Below are 18,082 nucleotides of genomic sequence, written 5' to 3'. Positions count from 1 at the left end.
CTCTTTGTTTTCCCGTGCTCCTCCCCGGAGGGTTTGGGTGGGTGAGCACCTTCTTCCGTGTGAAGTCACTTAGAGGGGGGTTGTTCACCGCCTCTCCTTCTCTGGCCCCGTCCATTTCTTCTTGACCGAAAGGACTGGCCCCTGCTCTGGTAGTTCCAGCTTTGCCTCTGCTGGCCCTGGTGGCCTTGGTTGTCACTCTGTTGCCCCTGGTGGAAACTCTGGTGTGAATCTCCTCGCTGACTTCCACCTCTGCCGTTCGGCCTCCGTGTAGGAGTGCCCCTCCTCATCCCCCTGAATTGCAGGGCCCCCATGGACCTTGCCGTCTCGTTACCCTTCTTCAGTTGGGTGAGCTTTTCATCAACTGGGGCTCCGAACAGTGTTTCACCGTTGAAAGGTGTGTTCAGGATGTTGTTCTGCACCTCAGCCTTGAAGCCTGAGATCCTGAGCCAGGCTTGCCTTCTCTCTGTGATGCCTATAGCCATGTTTCTGCCCCATCCAAGGCTGTCTTTAGGCACGAGTTGGCGATGCTTTTCCCCTCTTCCACAAGGTGTGATGCCCTTTCACTGTATTGTTCCGGGAGGTGCTTGAGCAATTGGCCCATCTCATCCCAATGCTGGTATTGATGTCTATTCAGGAGGGCGTTGGAGTTCGCCATCCGCCAGTGCGTTGCGGCGTTCCTCTCAATTTTCCTGCCCGTTAGATCCATCCTCCTGCTTTCCTCGTCAGGTGGAGGTCCAGATGTTGTTGGGACGTTTGCCCTTTTCCTGACCGTTGCAGCGATTATTGAATCTGCTGTGACGGATCCCTTGATGTAAGCTGGGTCTTGGGAGGAGAATTCGTATTTCTTCTCCGTATTCGGCGTTACTGATCTGCATGTAGCCGGGTCCTTGAAGGCTTCCTTCCCCTGGTCTGTGATACTCTTGAGCATGGGCAAGAACTGGCTTCTTGTCTGTATGGGGAGCAATGTCTCGAGCAGGAAGTCGGCTTTTGGCTTCTCCTCTTCCAGCTTAACTCCATAAGCTGCTGCCGTCTTCCTGACCACCTCATTGTATGCCCCAATGTCATCCGGTGGTGAAGGCCTCGAGGGGTATGTTTCCACAGCCTCCTCCGGGTTTTCGGCCTCGATGTCCTGCCATTCCCGGTCTTGGGCCGTCGAGGAACCTGAGCCGTAGCTTGACTGCTGCTCCCCATAATCCCTTTCTGTGTAGTAGAGGTCTTCCTCCTCTTCGTGCTCCGAGGGTTCCGGAGTTTTCGACGTCGAACTCCTCGAGCTCGTGTACCTCAGCGACGGCCGGTGCCGGCTTCGAGGGGATCTTGTAACTTCTCATTTTTTCATCGAAGTCTTTCTTTCTCTGAAGGATGTTCTCCATTTCGGCTTCTAGCCTTCTTTTCTTTCTCTGCATCTCTGCGGCCTGCTCATCGTCGAGCGTTTTGGCTGCTCTTTTCGGCGGCGGCGGCGACGTCGAAACTTTCTTCGGCTCCTTTTCTTTCGAAGTCGAAGTCGAAGACCCTTTTTCGGGGGCTTGCTTCGATGACCTTTGCTTTTCGCTGGTCTTCGGCCTCCAGGAGTCCTTCTCGGAGGATCCGCTGGGCTCTTTTTCGGAGGATGCAGCTTCGGTCGTCGAGTTTTTCGGCGCCGGTGCTCCTTTCGAGGCTCTGGGCTCAGACTTTCGAGAGTCTGCCTCTGGCTTTCGAGACCCTGTGGGTGTTTTCGGGGTCATAGACTCTCCTACCTTGTCAGGCGTTTTCTTATCGGTCTCTGCGACCGTGAAGTCATCTGGGCCTTCGGCGATGTTGTCCTCGTCGTCGGTGGAGAGGCCCAGTTCATAAAGCGTCGGGGCTTGGCCCTTGCCCTGCATCGTGTGGTGAGCTGTCCTCTGTCTCTCTCGAACTCGGAGTGTCTTCGGCTTGAAGACGGAGCAGGCGTTGCAGTCTCTGCTCTCGTGGTCGATTGGCAGGCAGAGGTTGCAGACTGGGTGCTGGTCCTTCTGCGCAAACTTGTGGTGGCAGTTCTTGCAGAATTTAAAGGGTGTCTTGTACATCCCTGCGCTCAGGGGGCCCCCTGTGTGCGCATTCCTCCAAGGACGTTGAAGATTTCGCAGTTCTCTCCTTTCTTCGTCGTCTCTTCTCTAATGGTCCTCTTCTCCCGATCTTCTCAGGTCTTCACCGTTGAAGAGTTGCTGTATTTCCTCTTTTTCTCCTCCAAAACTTCTGGAGCTTCACGCGACGATCCAGACCCAACGGCGGAAAAAAGAATTTGAAGATGGCGCCCAAGGGTGGTAGCTTCCGCCGGAAGCACGCCGACGTCACCGAAGGTACACCAAATGGTGGGACGTCGACGCCCAGCTGGGCTACGACAAAAAAAAAAAAAAGAGAAAAAAGACTATGACTCCGGACCCGACCACCAGATTGCGGAATATGCACAGCATAGTGAATCCAGAAAGATTCACGCTGCAAAACTCTCTCCCCTCCATGTGCGTTTCCCATAATTATGAAGTGTGCGTGAAATAGGAAACCCCATGTTGAAAGGAATACATTCCATAGATACCTTAGGCAGGATCAGAGGGTACTACGTTTTGGGATCCGGAGGGTCCTGATGAATGCCGGAGTGACCAGACACTGTGGGCACGATTTAAACGGCAGAAACATGTTGACACCTTGGCAGTAAGGAGGGGTGAAGGAATCTTAATCTTCTCCTGTCACCACCATCCTTCACGTTTTAAAAACTACCCAGATGACCCAGGAATAAAGTTTTGAGTGGGTACACATCCAAGCTAGTTTTAACTTTCACTAGCTGCACTTTTCTTCAGTGATCACAATTTTTTTTTCTTCTTCTTTAGAGTTTTACATAGCGCGAACTAGACCAGAGGAATCGGGTATCAGAGCACTTTACATAAGCACCAGTTTCGTTACAGATGAACAAATTCATTTTTTGATTATTTTTTTTTTTTGTTAGGCATGGGGAGATCAAGTGATTTGCCCAGAATCACAGGATGTTGTGCGTCAGTTGCCGAGACTCGAAGCCGGTTCCCCAGGTCCGAGGTCGACCGCTCTACCATTATGTCTACATCCTCCCCTCCCCTTTGCTCCACCCCAGGCGTTGGTCTGCGCAGGGGTGTTAGTAAGTAAGCCCAATGATGAAGTACGTCACAATTTTGTGAGTGAGGGCAGTTTTTTCTCACTGAGCACGTGCCACCTTTTACACTTCCCCACTCAAATCAAATCAAATCAAAAAGGCTTTATGCGGTACATTTCACATGACCATAAAAGCATACTAAAAACATCCGTTTCAAATATAATATTTACACAGTCACATATATTTACAAATACAGTCCATATTTGACATAAAAATCCAGAGGGGCAATTTGATATGATTTCAGTCAAATCTTGTAGATCCATTAATCTTCACAATAGATAAAAATACATAAGTGTTTTTAATATCACATATTTTAAATATTGTGCGTTATATTGTCCGACATCAATTCTCATAAATTTTCATAGGTTAGGACCTCCAAATGGGAACAAGTCTTTCTTTTCTTAATAGACATTTGGATAAAAATACAGGCAGCATTCATAATCTTTTCATCCTCCAAGCTACATATATAATTAAAAGCTTCTTTATAATAATAAAATTTGTTTGCCAGAAAAAGGGGTTTCAAAGCAAATTTGCGAATGTCCCTATAAAATTCACAAAAAAGTACAAAGTGCAGCGTGGTTTGGGAAGATTTTCCATCACAAGGACAATTTGGTAAGACATGGTACCTTCTCCTAATCTTAGGAAATGCAACCAGATAATGTAGGGTACCAAGTCTTAATCTAGTCAGAAGGAATCTATGATGAACATTTCTTACTATAATAAGATAGCCCTGTATACCCATAAAGAGCGGACGCTCATGGTAAGAAATGATACTTTGTTTTACATTAGATTTGCCCTCCCTTACTAAGTCCATGACGGTAATAACGCTTGTTTTCAATTCTTTCTTACTATATTCTTGAATAGACATAGGTTCTTTAGGGTCTAGGGTTATTCTGCAGCTACTTATTAAAATTTGAATAGATTCAAGCCACAGAATGTTCCTACTATTGTCTAGAGCCAGGCAATCAAGTATTATACTCTTAGTAAACATGGCTTCTTCCTGTGTCCAAATTCCATGCCACAATGTTGAAAACAGATGTTTTTATAAAATCACTAATATAGGGAACAGACAATTCTCTATGTGATAACCAGTTGGATGTAGAGCTTGGGACTGCTAGCAATCGTTTTAAGAACTTATTCTCTTGTGTTTGGAGGATTACAGTATTAGTTCTCCCCCATAGGGCTGCGCCATAACATGCAGTCGAGATTGCTTTACTTCTGTATAGGGTGAGCATTTTCCTTATTGGTTTATTTCCTATTTTTTCAGCAAATCTAAAAATACCTACTATACTCCGTGTAAATTTTAAATTTGATAATTTAAAATGTGAGCCCCATGTACCATTTTCGTTAAACAGTAAACCCAAGTAAGTAAAGCTTTCCCACTCCTTTGTGTGTGTTGCAGTCATAAATTGGGGAGGTCAGAGTAGAGATGTCACCTTTCCCCCCTTCAGGTTGTGTTAAAGTGAGCACTGTCACCACCAGTGTGTGTACAGTGGCTCATGACCATGAATCATGCAGGGGTGGTGTTGGGTGCACCACAGGCCCGGGAGTCCACGACGAGTTGTTGCAGGCTCCCATGCAGAGGGTCCGCCTGTTGCAGCAGCAACAATGTTCCATTGTAGAAGTAAGTACCTGAGAGCGAGCCGGCATTCATCCATCTTAATGTAAACTTGTGCCATATCTGTTATTTGCTTTTAAAAGACTATCCATACATAGCTACCAAGGTTTCAGATTGCAATGTATGACATTTTCATATTTTCAGTGTAATAATGAGTGACATTTCAATGACTATGAGTGACACTATCTCCGTCACCAGTGACCAGAGTCACCCGACGTCACCGGCGCGGCCAAAAACACTTCTGAAGAAGATAGATAAAAAACTTGCATTTGCACCTGGCATTTCTTGAGATCAGTTGTGGGTAGCCCCGTTGCTTTTCCCATCTCTCCTCAGTGAATTGTTTGCTCTATGTTTCCTCCCATGTTCTACATTTGTATCACCTGGTATAATTCGGTCACAGCCTTACATCCAGTGACAAACCTACAGGTGGGCTTTAAGGAGGGTATTTGTGACACATAAAATAAAGGCATGTTTTGCTTCAACAATCATGAGTATCCCACCAGAATCAGGTCTGTCGATATTTATGTTTCTGTTCATTGATCAGCACATTCTGCTATGTCGTCTTCCGTTAATTTCGACCATCTCTGAAGAATGCCCTGGTACTTGTGTGTCCTTCCACTGTTTGGGTTGTGGGATCTACTTTACCCTGCTCTCTTGATGTCTGCTTACAAATCAATCAATCAATCAATCAGTCAAGGAATTGCAAGTGCCCTACTCAACCATGAGGGACTCAAGGCACTGAGGGGGCGGGGGTGGGCGAGCCCGCAGATGGGTTTAGCCAAAGAGCCAGGTCTTGAGGGTCTCCCTGAAGGTGTTCAGGGAGGGGGCATGTCTGAAGTCTGCCAGTACCTCATTCCAGGTCTTGGCGGCAATGTGAGAGAAGGATCTTGCACCTGCTCTGGCTCTGTGGATGTGCGGGGTTATGGCCAGTGCAAGGTTGGAAGATCGGAGGTTTCTTTTGGGTACGTGGAATTTGATTCTTTTGGGTCCATGGTTGTGTATGAATTTGTAGGCGTGAGTAAGGATTTTGAAAGTGACTCTTTTCTCCAGAGGGAGCCAGTGGAGACTTCGTAGGTGTTGGCTGATGTGTTCGTGTTGGGGGATGCCGCGAACGAGTCTGGCGGCGGTGTTCTGTATTGTCTGGAGTTTGCGGATTAGGAACTTGTTGATGCTGGCATAGAGTGCATTTCCATAGTCCAGTCTGCTGGTGATGAGTGCATGGGTGACTGTCTTCCTTGACTCAGGGGGGATCCCCTTGAATGAGTGATTAGTCAAGTACGATGCCAAAGTTCTTGGCGTGGTCTGTGGGGGTAGGTGGGCTTCCGAGGGTGGTTGGCCACCAGGTGCTGTCCCATGCAGAAGGGGTGGCACCGAGGACGAGGACTTCTGTCTTCTCGGCGTTGAGCTTCAGGCAGCTGTTGGACATCCAGAATGCAACGTCTTGCATTCCTTTCTGGAAGTTGATTTTGGCAGTAGTGGGGTCTTTGGTGAGAGAGAGGATGAGCTGGATGTCGTCGGCGTAAGATATGAGGTTGAGGCCGTGTTGTCGGACGATGGCTGCGAGAGGGGCCAAGTAGATGTTGAAGAGGGTGGGGATCGGTGATGAACCCTGTGGGACTCCGCACGTGATTTTCGTGGGGTGGGAGAGGAAGGGCGGGAGTCTGATCCTTTGGCTTCTCCTGGTGTGGAATGATCGGATCCAGTCCAGGGCTTTTCCTTGTATGCTGGCGTCGTGTAGTCTGGCGACTAGTGTGCTGTGGGAGACAGTGTTGAAGGCCGCTGATAGGTCGAGGAGGATGTGGGCTGCTGAGTGGCCTTGGTCCATGAGGGTACGGATGTCATCTGTGGGGGTGAGTAGGGCAGTCTCTGTGGTGTGTTTGCTTCGGAATACGGTTTGGGACGGGTTGAGGACGGCGGAAGAGTTTTAGCCTCACAGGCATACTCTGTGTGAATGTATTTCGTTACCAGAGGCTTTTTTTTCTCTTTTTAATACATCATTCAATAGTTTTGTTTTAATGATATTCACATATATATTTTAAACTTGCCTTGTAACTATGCCCTTTGCAGATGCACATCCAGACCGCATACTTTAAATACTTTCCTCAACTTTCTTTGTTTATTTCTTAATTTCAATGGCACGTACACTTTAAACTCTCCCTGTGACTGTGTGTCATTGACAGATGCACATCCCGGACGCATACATTTCTTTCAACCATTTAAAACAAATTTCCATATTATATGTTTTTACAGACTTGAATTGCAACAGATTGTTACTTTTAAATATATCTACTTACACAGCTAACTGGTCTAATAATGCTACATCTTACCCCAACACCTGTACTACCAACCTGCTGTAAGAAAATAAAGAGCTATGACGCAGCCAGCGCAGGCCACGACAGAGCGCTTTTTTCTTAACTGTACTATTTGGTTTAGTTTTTTGTGAAATCGGTTGATGTTTGCATACTTTCGAGACAACAGTGTTGCGTAATAAAAGTGTTTTTCAAAAACTGATATATGGTTTCTTTGACTAACTTACGTTTATTTGACGGACTCAATATATTTTCAAAAGCTCACAAAGTATTGCAATCTGTTTTTTCACAATCTGTTCATTTCATTATTTTAGCTGACCTTACTGCTGCAAAGAGCCTGAAATATAAGTAAGGGCACTCGTGAGAGGCCCCTGCGGTGAGCGGGCCAGAGCCAGCTTTATGACACTGAACAGAACTCAACTTGTTGTGCAGAGAGTCAGTGACTGCAGAGCTCTGAGCTGTGTCACTTTCACAATTGCATTAGGGGCTCCCAGCGGTGAAGTTACTTTGTGCAGCTGCCTGCATACAGGGAAATGCAGAGCAGCCTCTCAGCTAAACTAACAGTTTCAGGCTGAATGAAGACGTACGCTTGGCGTCCTGTGCTGCAGGAGACAGTACGGGCTACGTAGCACGTTGAAGATGTGGTCCCTCGTCCTGCCCCAGCAGACAACAGGTCTCCTGGGATTTGTAGTCCCTTTACCATGCAGCTGCAGTGGTTTGAAGTCCCGCGCTGCATTTGAGAGTCCGGCACTATATAGCATGGGGCCCCTCCTCCTCCATCAGCAGACAGACAGGTCTCCTGGGACATATAGTTCCTTTAGCAGGCAGTCTGTTGACAGTGCGAGTGGCTTTTTGTTGAAAATTAAAGCTTGGCACAATGGGGTGCTCTCCAGACCAGGCCGAACAGGGCTTTTTGGGTGGCCAGTCATAGCTCCGATCCTGTGCTTTCCTGTCCCCTCTTATTCCGTACTCTTGCATGGACACATACTGACTGGGATGTTAATACTTTGTCCCTTTACCATAGGAGAGTAGAGCCACAGACAGCACAGTCCCTAGAGACTGCCCGTCCCTAGGTTCGAAAGCCAGGCTAAGGTGTCAAGCACAGGAAATACATGGCTACGAAGAAACACTTTGCTTCGGGTGCGTTCCCACCACTGGTCCAAGGGTTCCTTTGCTATCAGTCCACTCTCTCAAACCCAGATGCCTTTTCCCGCACCTTACGTGCTACAGCTGCCTCCAGGCCTCCTTCCTGTCATGCTGGTTCTCTCTTTTCCCACAAAGTAGGGTACAGAGTTAGTATACATAACACCCTACCAAGAGTCTTTTCAGACACTGAAAGCCTCAATCTTATTAAAGACAGCATTACTCCTCCACTACTGTGATTTATAGTCATAATGCTCTCCTTGTTGATCAGAAATAAAGACTTGATAATAATTATGTGTTTGTCGGAAGACTGAGGACGTTATCCTGACAATAAATGCATACATTAAATAATGGTATACTCTAATCGTACGCTGAGACATAATGCAATGATTAATGATACACAATATAAGTTTAAGATTTCTACATTGATTCAGCACAAGTATTGTCAATTAAATTAACCTATAAGAAACAGGTATAGGATTTCTCTTTTAGCAAAGTTTACATTTTTTCCCTAGAAGTTAGGAGTAGGAATTCATTTTTAAGATTCAAAGACCTTTTTTTTAATGATACAAATTAACAAAATGAAACTGTTCCATTTAATAGAACTTGTATGGCTAGAGGTAGTGGATATTTAGGGATTGCGCAAAATATATTATTGTTTAAGTCAATTGCTTTATGGAGAAATATTAAATATGAAAGGCTATATATTAAACAGAGACAAATCCTGTGACAAAACTTTTAGTGTCATATTTTACTAAGAAAATAATCAAATTAAATGTGCACATGTTTGAAAGAATATCATTTAAGTGATAAATATAATTGTGTGGAAATTTATTGTAAATTTATACTATATATTTGCGATGTCATTTACAACTGTTTTGATATCTTGAATGGTTTTCATGTTCTCTTTTTTGAGTGTTAATTGACGTTTTAATTATAACATGTTTTGTTTGTGTATGTATTATGGTCTTGAAGATACAGTCTTATGTGTAGCAAGGTGAAACCTATGGTAACTGTTTGTCAATCTGTCTTTTTTTGGATTGAAGATATTGTTTATGATAACCCAATAATCATGTAAACAATATTGTTGTGTTGCATAAATTAGGTAATATATGTCTTTGTATTTTTGTGATTGAAGATTGTTAAATATATGTACTTTCAGAATGCTATATATCACATTTTCTCTGAAAATTGGGCCTTGAAGCATGTAAATAAAATGAAATGTACTCCCAAAAATACTTTAGAACCTTCCTTTTTTAGGCTCTCATAGTAGATGTAATACTGTTTGAAACAAGATGGTAGAATTATACTGGCTGGGTTGGTTGAAGTACATGCAGGGTCACTGGCTCTCCCAGTCTGGTTCTTTTATTTCCCTAAATAGACCATTTTAAGATTGAAATGTTAAAGACACAATACATTAGAGCGGCGGTTCTTCACCTTTTTAATTCTGAAGCCCCCACTGAATCATTACTGCAATCCAGTCATTATTGAAATCCAGGGACCCTCGGCCTAAGCTATTTTCTTTTACTTTGACCTCAAAACAATACTCAACAAGCAGCAGCATTGGCATAGCCAATAGGTCTAGCCTTTGGGACCAGATAAGTGTTTAGCCATAGCTGTTGGCTTTGCCACCTTATAAGTGTTTAGCCAGAGCTATTGGCATTGCCACCTTATTAAGTATTTAGTCAGAGCTATCAGCTTTGCCACCTTATAAGTGTTTAGCCAGAGCTATTAGCATTGGCACCTTATTAAGTGTTTAGTCAGAGCTATCGGCTTTGCCACCTTATAAGTGTTTAGCCAGAGCTATTGGCTTTGTCACCGTATAAGTGTTTAGTCAGAGCCATCGGCTTTGCCACCTTATAAGTGTTTATTGGCTTTGCCACCTTATAAGTGTTTAGCCAGAGCTTTTGGCTTTGTCACCTTATAAGTGTTTAGCCAGAGCTATTGGCTTTGCCAATTTATTTTCAGCTCTGTTGTAGAGCAGCGCGGCTGCTATGCAGCATGATGAGAAGTTATGCTAAAAAAGTGCTATAAGCAGACCCCCCAGGATATAGCGGCATGGATTGGCAAATTTAGCGGCACAAAAATGAAAATTTAGCGGCACAAAAATGGAAATTTAGCGGCATTTTATTTGGGGTTTTTTGCAACACCAAACACAGATATCTTACTGTTTGAGTTATTTGACAACATGGAGCTATGTACATTTTGTTTATTTACAATTCAGCCCATTTGTTTTAGTTAAAAGGCATGTTAATCTTGGCCATGTACGTTCAGTTCTTCTGAGCACTCCAAATCTAGACCAGTATTGTGCTGCCCATGGGGCACAGGGTCAAGACTGATTTGCATATGGCTGGGTTCAAGCTGCTTTCATTTCTCTCTACCCCCCAACACTCCAGAACTGCTTCTTGAACCACCATCCCCTTATGCCAACCTCCCCCCTTTCCCCTAACCTAGCAGATCTTTACACTTTCTATAACCACCAACTGGGGCTACCATCCTTTTTGTGCATGTTTCCAGCCCCCATATACTCACCACACCCAGTCTGCACACCTTCTCCACCTCTCCCTCTGCTCTACCCCCCGACTTTCTGCCTTCCTATGTCCCACTTCCATCCCCTCCACCCTGTCCTCCCACTACAGACCTCACCTTTCTCTCCCTCAGCCAGAAGTCATAACTTCTATTTTATTCTATGTATGCACAGATAATTCTCTCTCCGCCTCAGCTGCATCGACAAGTTCTTCCAATCAACATCTCTTGACTAATCTCCCTCCATTCTTTATTCCTACATCCACCCCCGCTCCATGCTCTCCCTCTCAAGTTGAAACCCCCCCTGAACCCATCGAACAGCCTAACTTTCCGTTTCCAGCTCTTGTCTCGGTAGAAAATTAAACAGCCATTTAGGGGAGAGCTTTACAAATGCTATCAATCATTCACAACGCTTTGTAGAGTAAAGAAACTAGGTCTGTTGGCTTTCTAGCACTTTACAACAGCAGCAAAGCCATTTCTTTTTTCTAAAAATGAGGCCAAAGACTACAAGTAATGTAAAACAAGGCGCACATATAAATATATTCAGTATTCTGAGTGGTAACACACACTGGAGATGAAGTGGGAGCGATTTACGAAATAATGATGAAGAAGAGAGGCCAGGGAGACGAGCAGAGAAGACGAATAGCCAAATGCGTGGGAGTTCAACGTCTTAAATTGAACAGTAAGATAAATAGAAAGCAGCGCGGTGAAATATGTAAAATTCTGTACTCTTTCTAAGAATAAATGTAAATTGTTATTTAGCCTTAGACACTTAATGTTTTACTTTCCTGTCCACTCACTACATTCATTTTCCCTCCGTTTACACAAGAAGTAAACATGTACTTTATCTGGCTTTAAGCAATGGAAACGAACTCGAGGTGGCCTTCTAACAAACCCCAGCGCACCGAGCCTTACAGCCAGCATGGAAATAACACTGCCGAGTCACTCAGGGCTTGCAATTAGGGCAGAAGCCTGGACGTTTTACCCGCGGCCTTTTACTGCCTATCAGTAAACACGCAGCCCTGGGGGCCGGTCGGCCACATCTCCACTGCCCCCTCCCACCCGGGCAGCGCTTCTTATTAATGAAGCTGGTTTTACACTCTAAAAACTTGCCTACATTGCTTATCTCCCTATGTGTGCGGCGGGCCCCCACCAGCGTGAAGGACGGACGTACCTCCTGTCTGTGTTCTGTTCGCCGGCCGGCTTTCCTCCTGCTCCGAGTCCGCTTCCCTGGTCTCTGAGGAAGAGTCTTCGTGTGTGTCGCTGCCGCTTCGTGCTCTCTCCCCCTCTTGCTGGTGTGGTGCTGGTCTTGTCCCTCTCTCGGCCGCCGTGGTCTTCTCCCTCTCTCGGCCGCCGTCCTCGTCCTCCTGGCTCCTTCTCTTCTCGCCGCGAATCAATCCTGGGGGGAATGGGAAAATGGGTGCCTCGCTCCTTCTCTTTTAAGGCGGAAACGGGCGGAAAGGACGGCGAATGGCGGAAACGGCAAATTTTGCGGGCTTTTTGTCAAATATCGCGGCATTTCCAGAGATCGGCCGATTTCGCGATTTTTTTGCAAATCGCGATAAGCTGGAGGGTCTGTATAAGAATTTTTGTTATCTTATATATAACCAATAAAACATTATGTACAACTGAACGACCCTCCTAAACAAGATTTATGGGGCGGTGTGGGAACAAACAAAACGTATCCTTTATGCTTTGCCCCATTTCCAGAGTGAAATCTCCGAACAGGAGGCAGTTACCATACCTGGTAAATGCCTCACCCCTGGGCAATATTATTTACTATGTGTGATAAATATTCCACCCTATTCTGTACAACTTGTGGTTGGCACAAAAAAACCTGCTGGAGAATATTTCTATATTTGTCTCTTGATAACATTTAACTAAGATTATAAATGCAGTCTCTTTAGATACAATTTAGCACGTTATAGAGAAAATAGGAACTACCAATGTTTGCCTAGTTCTTAATTTATTGTGCAAATCATATTTATCTAACCCCTGAATACTTGCGTGAGCTCTGCTACCTCCACTGCACACTTCATGGCTCATACGGTAATTCTAGGCAGCACTTGTAATATACAAAAGGACCGGTTGCCTCAACAAAGGGCAATTAGGAGAAGCTGCACTTCAACTTCATATTCTATGTTTGAAAGAAGCGCAGAAAATAACCTAAAATATCAGAACACTTGCCTGGATGCGAGAACATTAAACGTAAAAGACAACAGACTGCATCAACCTTCAAGTAATGCGAGACTTAGTGCAGTGCAAATGCTTGTTTAATGCCAACTGGTGAAATTATGCTGGGGGAAACAAAGCAAACAAACAAGTCACTAATAACCAGGAAAAAGTCGTAAGTGTAAGTAACTGGGATTTTGATCTCAGAAGTTGAGGTGTCCACAATTCCAGATTTCACTCTGGCTCAGGCTGAAACAAACCCTGAGTAGAGTCAACTGAAGCATCTACACAGTGAGCTGAACACACAGACAAAGGCACGCGGGCATTTGAAGCTCTACAACATGGTGTCAGGAGTCGGGAGCCAATTGAAAACATATGTATGCAAATATGCAAAGAAAACTCCCATCCAGCACCTGGGCTTCAGTAGCACGAGCAGGAAGGAGAAGCGAGTGCTAGACAGGACTTGTAGGACTTGTAGGAGCAGATTTACAAGCCCCTTACGCCACGTTTGCGTCACTTTTCCCATGTTAAAAATGACGCAAAAGTGGAGCAAGGAGCTTGTAAGTCTGCCTTAGGTGTCTTAGAAATACAATTCTGGAAGGAACGGGGGATTGGTGGGGTCTGGAGGAAGTGAAAGGCCTGGTCACCTGGTAGAAGAAACAAAGAGCATGTAAGCCAGGGCTGCGTTGACATGAGCCTGTAAGCCAGTGCTGCGTTTACATGAGGCTGTTGCAAAAGTGTCTGTCAACAGAGCAAGCAAACAGCTCGTCTATAGGGTAGAAAAGTATTAGAGGGGTAGTGGAGGGGTATTACAGTGGTATAGTGTTAGAATGTTAGTTGGGTATAAGGATAAAGGCGTATAGGGCTAGAAGAGGGTTAGTGGGGTATTTGAGGGGTAGTAAAGGGTTAGAGGGGTTATAGAGGGGTAAATGTGTATACGAGTAGAAGAGGTTTAGAGGGGTTGAGGGAAAGAAGAGTACTAGTAGATGTTTAGAGGTGTAGTATAAGGGAATAAGGGTATTACAGTGGTAGGTTACAAGAAGAGGCGTAGTAAAGGGGTAGTGTTGGAACAGGTTTTAGGGGTAGTAGAGTTATGTTCGAGGTGTAGAGGTGTAGCTAGGTAGATGGATAGAAGGGTAGAGGGTTATAGTGTAGAAGAGGGTTATAGTGGTAGTAGAGGGATAGTAGAGTGTTAGTATAGAGCTAAAGGGGTACAAGAGGGCTAGATGGATGTAGGTTTAGAAAAGGGTTAGTAGAGGAGTATTAGACGAGTAGAGTGGTTAGTAGAAGAGTTTTAGAGGGGTTGAGGGGAAGAAAAGGGTTAGTAGAGGTTTATAGTTGTAGTACAAGGGAAGATGGGTATTACAGAGGTAGGCTACAAGAAGAGGGGTAGTAAAGGGGTAGTGTTGGACAGGTTAGAGGGGTAGTAGAGGGATGTTCGCGGTGTAGATGTGTAGCTAGGTAGATGGATAGAAGGGTAGAGGGTTATATGGATAGAAGAGGGTTATAGTGTTAGTAGAGGGATAGTAGAGTGTTAATATAGGGTTAAAGGGGTAAAAGAGGGATAGACGGATTTAGGTTTAGAAAAGGGTTAGTAGAGGAGTATTAGAGGGGTGGAGTGGTAGTAGTGGTGTAGTAGAGAGGTAGAGGGGTATCACTGTAGAAGGGTAGTAGACGGGTAGAACAGGGGTAGTAACCTATAAGAGGTGAAGAGGGATAGAAGATGGGTAGAGAGGTATACGAGTGTTATATGCATAGAAGAGGAAAAGAAGAGGGCTAGAGGGGTAGTAGAGGGGTATTAGAGGGGTATAATAGGCGTAGAAGGGTACAGGGGTAGAGGGGCGGAGGGGTACTTGATGGATATATGGATAAAAGTGTAGATGAGGTGTATAAAGATAGTAAAGGAGTAGAATGGGGCATTAGAAGAGCAGGTATAGTAGAGGGTTAGTAGAGGTGCAGATTAGATCTAGAAAAGTAGAGTGTTAGAGGAACAGTAGATGTATAGAAGGGTAGAAGAGGTGTAGAGGGGTAGTACAGGGGTAGCAGAGGGGCACTAGAGGGGTACTGTAGTAGCGTGTTAGAGAGGTAGCAGAGGGATATAGGATTATAAGTGGAGTAGAAGAAGGTTAATACAGGGGTAGTAGAGGGTTAGTAGAGGGATAGTAAATGTTTAACTGGGTAGTTGTGGTGTAGCCGAGGGGAAGTAGATGGGTATAAGAATAGACGTGTAGTAGAGGGGTAGAAGAGGTGTAGAAGGATAGAGGGTAGTAGAGTTGTATAGGTGTAGTAGAGGGGTATTGGTGTAGAAGTGTAGAAGGGTAGTAGATGGGTAGAAGAGGGCTAGTAGGCTACAAGAGGTGTAGAGGGATAGAAGAAGGGAATAGAGGTCGAAGAATGGCAGAGGGGTAGAATAGTGAAAGAAGAGGTGTAGAGGGTTATTAGAGAGCTAGTAGAGGGGTGTAATAGGTGTAGAATAGTACAGGCTAGAGAGGTAGTATATGTGTAAAGGGGTAGTAGATGGATAGAAGGCTTGAACGGTATATGAGATGTCGTGGGGTAGTAAAGATGAAGAAGAGGGGCACTAGAGGGGTACTAGGGTAGAGGGCTAGAGTGAGAGCAGAGGGATAAAGGAGTAGGATAGGAGTATAAAAACGTTAGTACAGATGTAGTAGAGGGTTAATAGAGGGATAGAAAGTTTTTGAGGGTAGTTGAGGGGTAGTAGAGAGGTATAAGGATGTAGGTGTAGCAGAGGGTTAGAAGAGGGTTAGAAGGATAGAGTGGTGGTATATGTGTAGAGGGAAACATGTGTACAGGGGTAGTAGAGGTGTAGAGGGGTAGTAGATGAATAGAAGTTTATAAAGGTATATGTGGTGTAGAGAGGTAGTACAGGTGAAGAAGAGTGGCACTATAAGGGTACTGGGGTGAAGCTTAAAACGTTAGCAGAGTGGTATAGTATTATAAAATGGGTATAATAAAGTTAGCACTGGGGTAGTTGAGAGTTATTAGAGTGATATTAAAGGTGAGGAAGGGTATTTGATGGGTAGTAGTGTTATGAGAAGGGTAAAATTATAGATTTTTAGTCGAGGGATTGAAGGATGTAGGGGTATTAACTGCATAGAGGGGTATTGGGATAGAATTATAGAAGGATAGTAGGTGGGTACAAGAGCAGTAGTGTTGTAGAAAAGGTGTAGAGTTATACAATAGGGGTATAGAGGTAGAAGAGTGGTAGAAGATGTAAAGAAGATGGGTAGAGGGATATTAGAGGGGTGCAAAATGCGTAGACGTGTAGATGGCTAAAAATGTAGAGGGTTATAGCAGGGGTAGAATAGGATAAGAAGTGTAGGATAGGGATATTAGAGGGCTTGCATAGGGGTAGAGGGGTACAAGGTTGGATGTGAAGAATGCTAGAGGAGTATAGGGTTAGAAAAGGGTTAGATGGGTATTAGAGCTGTAGTAAAGGGCTAGAGGGGTTAGTAGAGTTGTAAAAAGTAAATGTGTAGAAGAGTAGAAGAGGGGTAGATGGGTTAAGAGTAATAGGAGTTATTAGAGGTTTAGAGGTGTAGTAATTGAGTAGTGTTGTAAACGTTTAGTGGGGTATTAGAGGGATGTTAGTGGGTTAGAGGTGTAGCTAGATAGATGGATAGAAGGGCAGAGGGCTATAGGGGTCGAAGAGGGTTGTAGTGTTAATAGAGGGATAGTAGAGGGTTAGTATAAGGCTAAAATGGTGAAAGAGAGGCAAGATGGACTTTTGTTTAGAAAAGGGGTAGTAGAGGAGTATTAGAGGGTTAGATGGTAGTAGAGGGTTATAAGTGTAGAAGGCTAGTAGATGGCTAAAACAGGGGTAGTAAGCTATAAGATGTGCAGAGGGATAGAAGATGGCTAGAGAGGTATAAGAGTGGCATAGGTGTAGAAGATGGAAACAAGAGGGGTAGAGAGGTAGTAGAGGGGTAGAATAGGTGTAGAAAGGTATAGGGTTAGATGGATATAAGTATAGACGGTTAGATGATTTGTAGAGAGGTAGTAAAGGGGTAGAACAGTGGCATTAGAGGGCTAGGTATAGTAGAGGGGTATTAGAGGTGTAGAAGTGTAGAGTGTTAGAGGGGCAGTAGATGGATAGAAGGGTAGAAGATGTATAGAGGTGTACTAGAGGGCTAGCAGAGGTGCACTAGAGGGGTACTGGAATATAGTGTTAGCAGAGGGGTATAGGATTAGAAGTGGAGTAGAAGAAGATTAGTACAGGGGTATTAGAGGGTTAAGAGAGGGGTAGAGGGGTATAAGTGTAGAAGGGTAGTATACCGTTATTACAGGTAGTACGCTATAAGAAGTGTCGATAGATAGAAGTTAGTTACAGAGGTTTAAGAGTGGTAGAGGTGTAGAAGGAGGGAAAGAAGATGGGTAGAGGGGTAGTGAATGTGTAACATAGGTGTAGAAGGGTACAGGGGTAGAGTATTTGAGGGGTAGTAGATGTATGGAAGGATATATGGGTAGATGAGGTGTAGATGTGTAGTAAAGGGTAGAAGAGTAGCAGTTGAGAGGTAGTGTTCTAGAGTGGTAGACTGTTGTCAGAGGGGTATAGTAGTATTAAAGTAGTAGAAGAAGGTTAGTTTAGGGTTAGTACTGGGTTAGTAGAGGGATAGCAAAGGTGTCCAAGGTTATTTGATGGTTAGGATATGTTTTGAAAGATAGTGGTGTATTAGAGGGTTAGAAGATGGCTAGAAGGATAGGGGGTTAGTAGAGGTGTAGAGGGGTAGTAGAGGGCTTTTGTGATAGATGGGTAGAAGGCTATTACATGGATAGAAGAGTGGTAGTGGTGTAGAAGAGGAATAGAGGGATAGAATAGGGGTAGAGAGGTTCAATGGTGTTACAGGGGTAGAAGAATGAAAGAATATGGGTAGTAGAGGGTAGAGGGATATTAGAGAGGTGCTACAAGGGTAGGTGTGTAGATGGCTACAAAGGTAGAAAGTTATAGGGGTAGAAGAGGATAAGAGGTGTAGGATAGGGATATTAGAGGGGTGGTAGAGGGCTACAGGTTAGATGGCTAGAATGCTAGAGGCGTATAGGGCTAGAAAAGGGTTAGATGGGTATTAGAGGTGTAGTAAAGGGCTAGAGGGGTAGTAGAGTTGTAGAGGGGTAAATGTGTATAAGTGTAGACGAGTAGTAGAGTGGTTAAGGGTAATA

The sequence above is a fragment of the Lissotriton helveticus genome, chromosome 1_1, assembly GCF_964261635.1.
Source record: "Lissotriton helveticus chromosome 1_1, aLisHel1.1, whole genome shotgun sequence".
NCBI lineage: Eukaryota > Metazoa > Chordata > Amphibia > Caudata > Salamandridae > Lissotriton > Lissotriton helveticus.
This window is presented reverse-complemented; position numbering follows the sequence as displayed.